Source organism: Oreochromis niloticus, unplaced genomic scaffold (assembly GCF_001858045.2).
Source record: "Oreochromis niloticus isolate F11D_XX unplaced genomic scaffold, O_niloticus_UMD_NMBU tig00003699_pilon, whole genome shotgun sequence".
NCBI classification, from domain to species: Eukaryota; Metazoa; Chordata; class Actinopteri; order Cichliformes; family Cichlidae; genus Oreochromis; species Oreochromis niloticus.
In genome coordinates this window covers 1-4,950 of record NW_020327932.1, presented here as the reverse complement: position 1 = coordinate 4,950, position 4,950 = coordinate 1, and the positions used below count along the sequence as shown (strand labels likewise).

General features: G+C 34.7%; 1 long non-coding RNA gene across 2 annotated transcripts; it reads left to right on the top strand.

The window, feature by feature from the left end:
* The first annotated feature begins 729 nt into the window (after positions 1-729).
* On the top strand, positions 730-4,911 carry LOC109198931 (uncharacterized). 2 transcript variants are annotated; one of them, XR_003218040.1, is made up of 4 exons: positions 730-749; positions 2,042-2,073; positions 3,282-3,308; positions 4,827-4,911. It is a non-coding gene; the product is annotated as an uncharacterized LOC109198931 (long non-coding RNA). The 2 variants fall into 2 exon arrangements; XR_002059471.2 differs by lacking the exon at positions 730-749 and having other exon boundaries at positions 1,625-2,073.
* Positions 4,912-4,950: the final 39 nt, after the last annotated feature.

Genomic DNA, 4,950 nt, shown 5'->3' with positions numbered 1-4,950 from the left:
CATAGTTCATCACAGTGTCTCTGGTAAATCACAGTATTTCTGCTATGTTGTACTATTTTTCTAAATCATAGTGTTTGTGTAATGTTTAAGTATTTTTGGCTAAATATATTCTTTCTGTTATCTTATACTATTTCTCCTAAATTCTTGTATTTTTGAGAAGATATCATGTTTCTGGTAAGTTACAATATTTCTGCTAAGTTCTACTATGTTATTGTATTTCTGCCAAGTATTATGTTTTCTTTATGTTATTGCAGTTCTGCTAAGTAATTACATTTTTGCTAGGTTCTCATGCTTCTGCAAAGTTATTACAAATTTCTGCAACGTTTCAGCTTTTCAGCTAGTTTTTGCAGACAGCTTCAGCTTTGAAGCTGAAGCTTCATGAACACCAACACCAGCTCCTTGGTGTTGGTGTTCAGAAGAAGACTGTTCCTATTACTGCAGTCAGTTAAATAAATCTATCATAATACAGTACATTTTAACATAATGACCTTGTTTATTTATGTCTTTTAACCATTATTTCAAATTCAAAGAATCCTGTTTGAAACATTATTAAACTTATAGATTAAATTTCTGCTAGTTGTTTTTGTTGCAAAAAAATCTAGTATAATAATATTTAAATTTACATATATTTTTCACGTTTTCAATGCCAAGTTTGTGTAATGGCGAAATTTCCCACTACCCGTGAATGCCTCTTTTTTACGTCTCTGGCTGACTCCTTATCTCCGCCACTCTCTGCTGGATCCCTGCCGGTAAGCGCTCTTTCTGTCTCTCTCTCTGAAATGAAATGTCTACAGCTGTTTGAGTGAATTTACCCAGTTGTTGTTAGTGACTTATAAAGCCAGTCGAAGTACAAGTCATGTAAAAGTAACACAATGGCTGCTTTTTTTAGTGAAACGTTGTAATTTTAGTATTTAAAAGGAGTGTTTGGTATGCTAGCCCTAACAACCTAAGCGCTAACGCCTAGCCTAGCTCCTATAGGCCCAGTGTGAAATTAATATGGTTCATTTGATTGTTTAATACAGTTATTGTGTTTTATTTGGTTCATTCGGTGTGTTAGTGTTTCTGAGTCTCTTAGGGAAGCTGAAGTTAGTTCTCCTCTTCACAAATCAGTCAGTTAAAACGGCCTCATTCTTTAGGTTGTAAGGTAATGAGCCGCCATTTTAGAACCACTGATTAGCTGCTGAAGCAGCAGGGTCGGCACTTCAAGGCCATTTACTCCCTCTGACTGAAAGCCGGGAGAAAAAGATCACGTGCCTGTCCGGTGTGGTTTGTGTTGTGGGTTAATTAACAGAAGGAGAGAGCGAGTAAGGATAAACACATAATATAGAATAACATCTCTTAACAAGAATTTTTTAAATTAATTCATTCTAGTTTTTTAGTCAATTTAAGAACTCTTTACAAACACTTGTTGTGCAGGTTTTTTTTTAAATAAAACCTACACTGCAGCTCTGTTTAACTTCTCACTTTGTGAAAAATAATGAAATATAAAAAAGGCCACCTTCAAATAAATAAAATGCAGCAGTGCACCATTAATATATAAATATGATATGTAGATATTTAAAACAACAGCATTATGATACTAAATGATACTGTGTGCAGGTGATATATTTTTAGGAAGCAGAATTTGAATGCAGACCAACTCAAATGTTGAAGCCTACAAATATATCATCCAAGCTTTCATTTATGATTGTTCATGCTTTTAAATTGTGATGTCAGAATTTGATAAAGTGTGCACTGCTAGGTGTAGCAAATCATTGCTTATTAAATCTACTCTGTTATCTAATAGCACCAAACTAATAGAGCTATCACATAACTGAGAAACTTGTGTGGCTTATTACAAATGGATGAAACCACATATTACCTTAATGAAGACAGTAATCTTTAATAAGGTGTAGAAAAAAAGAGGTGAGTTGTTTGTTGCTGTGGTAAACAAAGAAGTGTACTGAATCTTTTGGACTACACAGAGTGATGCAGTATTGACTGTGATGCTGATTTGAGTTGTCTCATTCTGTATTTTTGTGCTTTGTCTTTTGTTACACAGAGTGAAAGAGATCTTTGGTTTTGCCTTTGCTGGTAAGTAAACAGTGATTGTAACTGAAGCAGTATGAACCTGGCATTTGGCAAGCACATTTGGCAACTTACATACAGTAGTTTGACTTTTTGTGATATGTTTCCATTTACTGATTGGCAAAAACACAGGATTTGTGACCTGTAGCAGCAAAGCCCCCACACAGGGCCTCTGACTGTCCCTGAAGTTTAATAGCCCATTTATGTATGATTTAAATTTTTATGGCTTATTGAATCCAAACATTAAATGTCAGATGTCTTTATACAGTTGTTCATTTTCTCCTTATGTTTGTGGATTTAAGTAGCAGACAAAACAATTAAAGTGTTTTAGGGGAGTCAGTATAAGTGGTTGCTCAAACACTTAAGAGCTGCACAGGTATTGATTCATATTGTCTCTCAAATTCTGCTGATGTAGTACATTAAAGTCAGAACACTGTAGAAGTATTTTGCCTGACTCGGTATAAGTAATAGCTTTAACAGTTAAGCAATAATAAAAACGAAGAGAACCAGAGGTGTGAGTGGACATTGTTAGGTACATTACAGCCAGTGTGTCTAATTAGTTTATTACTTATTTAGTGACTATGTGTTTTAAAATTAAATAGAAATGTTGCCAAAAATGGACATTGCAACATACATAAATATTCCTAGCAACGGGTACAATTAAAGGACTTTTTAGTGTAATATTTTAAGACATTTAATTTTAATCACAAAACATTCTGCACCTCTGTTATTGTAACATGTCAATATTTACATGTATTTTAGGATTTGCATATTCATATCAGACTAACCAAAACATGATGAGGTTTTCTGTTGCTTCTGATTTAAAGAATTACTTTGTATTTAATGTTTTTAACCTGAAAGGACATTAAAAGTTTTGGTTTTTCACACTTTATTAGCACTGACCTGTTGTAGAAAATGTTGGAGCCACAAGGCTTCTGTGTAGGAAATATTTGGTGTATCCTGCACTTGTGCCAACAAATATTGATGCCTGTTCTTTGCATTTCTGTAGTAATAATGTTTTATTACACATGCTATAGCCATGTGAGACCTGCAGTTCAATTATCTCCTCTTTAGACTACAGTAAACTTAAAAAGCTTAAAGTAATTGAGGATTTTACTAGTTAATTTGTGTCACAGTAAATTGGATTGTGTGTGAAGAGGCTCAACAGTCTGAATCATCAAACAGTGATCTGATGAATTGTTTCCTTTCTCTAGACTGCTGATCTGATCGTCTCAAGTCTGGTAAGTAAAGGTTTCTGAGTGCAGTGCTGGGAAATGTTTCTCATTATAGGAGATTCAGTTAGTGCTGTGAGTGAGCACAGCTATTGGTGATCATCAAAAGTCATCAAATCCTAGAAAAAGTCTGTGTAAACATTTCCAGACCTACAGAGGTCGGTAGGTTATTGTAGCAGCGCATATTTTTTCACATTAGAGCAGCTCATGAACAGCAGTTTAGTACAATTAAGTCTTCAAGTAGGGCCTTGTGGATTTCAAAAGCTTCTTTCCCTTCATTAAATTAAGTCACTGTCTGAAAACTGCTCTTTGAATTAGTCTTTTTATTAAAGATTTTGTTGATGACTGGAAAAAATCAAAAGCACAGATACAGCATTCATTTCTATATTTTATGATTAAATGATCTACAAAGAAATTATCGTCATACTACATTTTTAATTAGGCCTTTAAGTCGGCCATTATAAGTACGTCCTAGATTTAGTGCTTATGCCTGTGTATTAAACATGTGACTGCAATATGTAGAAACTGCTTTGTAGGAACCATCCATCTCCAAATTTATCATTTTGCTAAAAGTCATACTGATAAAGTATTGTTTACTTTTATGTTAACGGATCTCAAATCCCTGTTTCTGTGTGCCCAGATATTATGATGTACTGTTGTCCAGGTAAGTACACACAGAAACAGGATTTGAGAACTTTGGGATTAAGGAACATGTGATGTGGCATAAATTTTAAGCAGGTGGCCTGAAACTGTCTGCTCTAACCTCGTGTATGGGTTTTGTTTACCATATGATATTTACAGTAGGTTATTGTAGCAGCACATCTTGGTTTAAGTTTATAGACACTGTTTGTTTTTATTGTTAATAGAATCTAAAAGTTTCTTTAGAATAGTTCCACCACCATTTTTGAGCATTTTCAATAAGTTCAGTCCAATAATGTACTGTGGAACTCTTCAATATGTAAAGCCCTGTATGTACTGTATTTTTCGGATTATAAGGCGTATGCAGCTAACCAAATATTCAGATAACTCAAACTATTCAACTCATTCACAATAACTCTCAACATTTTTCAGTGGTAACACATAACAATACACTCACTTTTTCTGTTCAGTCCTCTTCCACAAATCTATCAAATTCTTCATGGATTGATCGGTTTGAAATCTGCTTCGTACGCATGTCTCTAAACAGATGCCAGGTCCTCATACACACCATAATATTATGTTTAAGCACAATACGAATTACTCGGCAAGGCTCCTGACTACTGTAGCTGTAATGCTCCAACAATCCATCAAGCGCTGCAGCTTTGTAGCTTTCCAAAGTCATACTAAAACATTTTGACAGATGTTTGAGTGCCGTGTAGCACATAAAATTGGGTTGAGGTCAGTAAGCACAGCCAGAATTAATACATAAGGTAAACTGTTGATTTTTGAGAAAACTAAAGATTTTAAGTTGTGACTATAGTCCGAAAAATACTGGAAAGCCATGTTTATTGAAAATATGCCTAATTCCAGTCTCTTTTTGTCTTACAGGTGACCTGCTGCAGAAAACCCTCTCCCTCTATCGTTGACAAGCAATTAACAAGCAATTTCAGTCTGTCCTATCACTCTCCCTCCCTGCTCCATCTTTTTGACAAGCCATTCTATCTTCTATCAT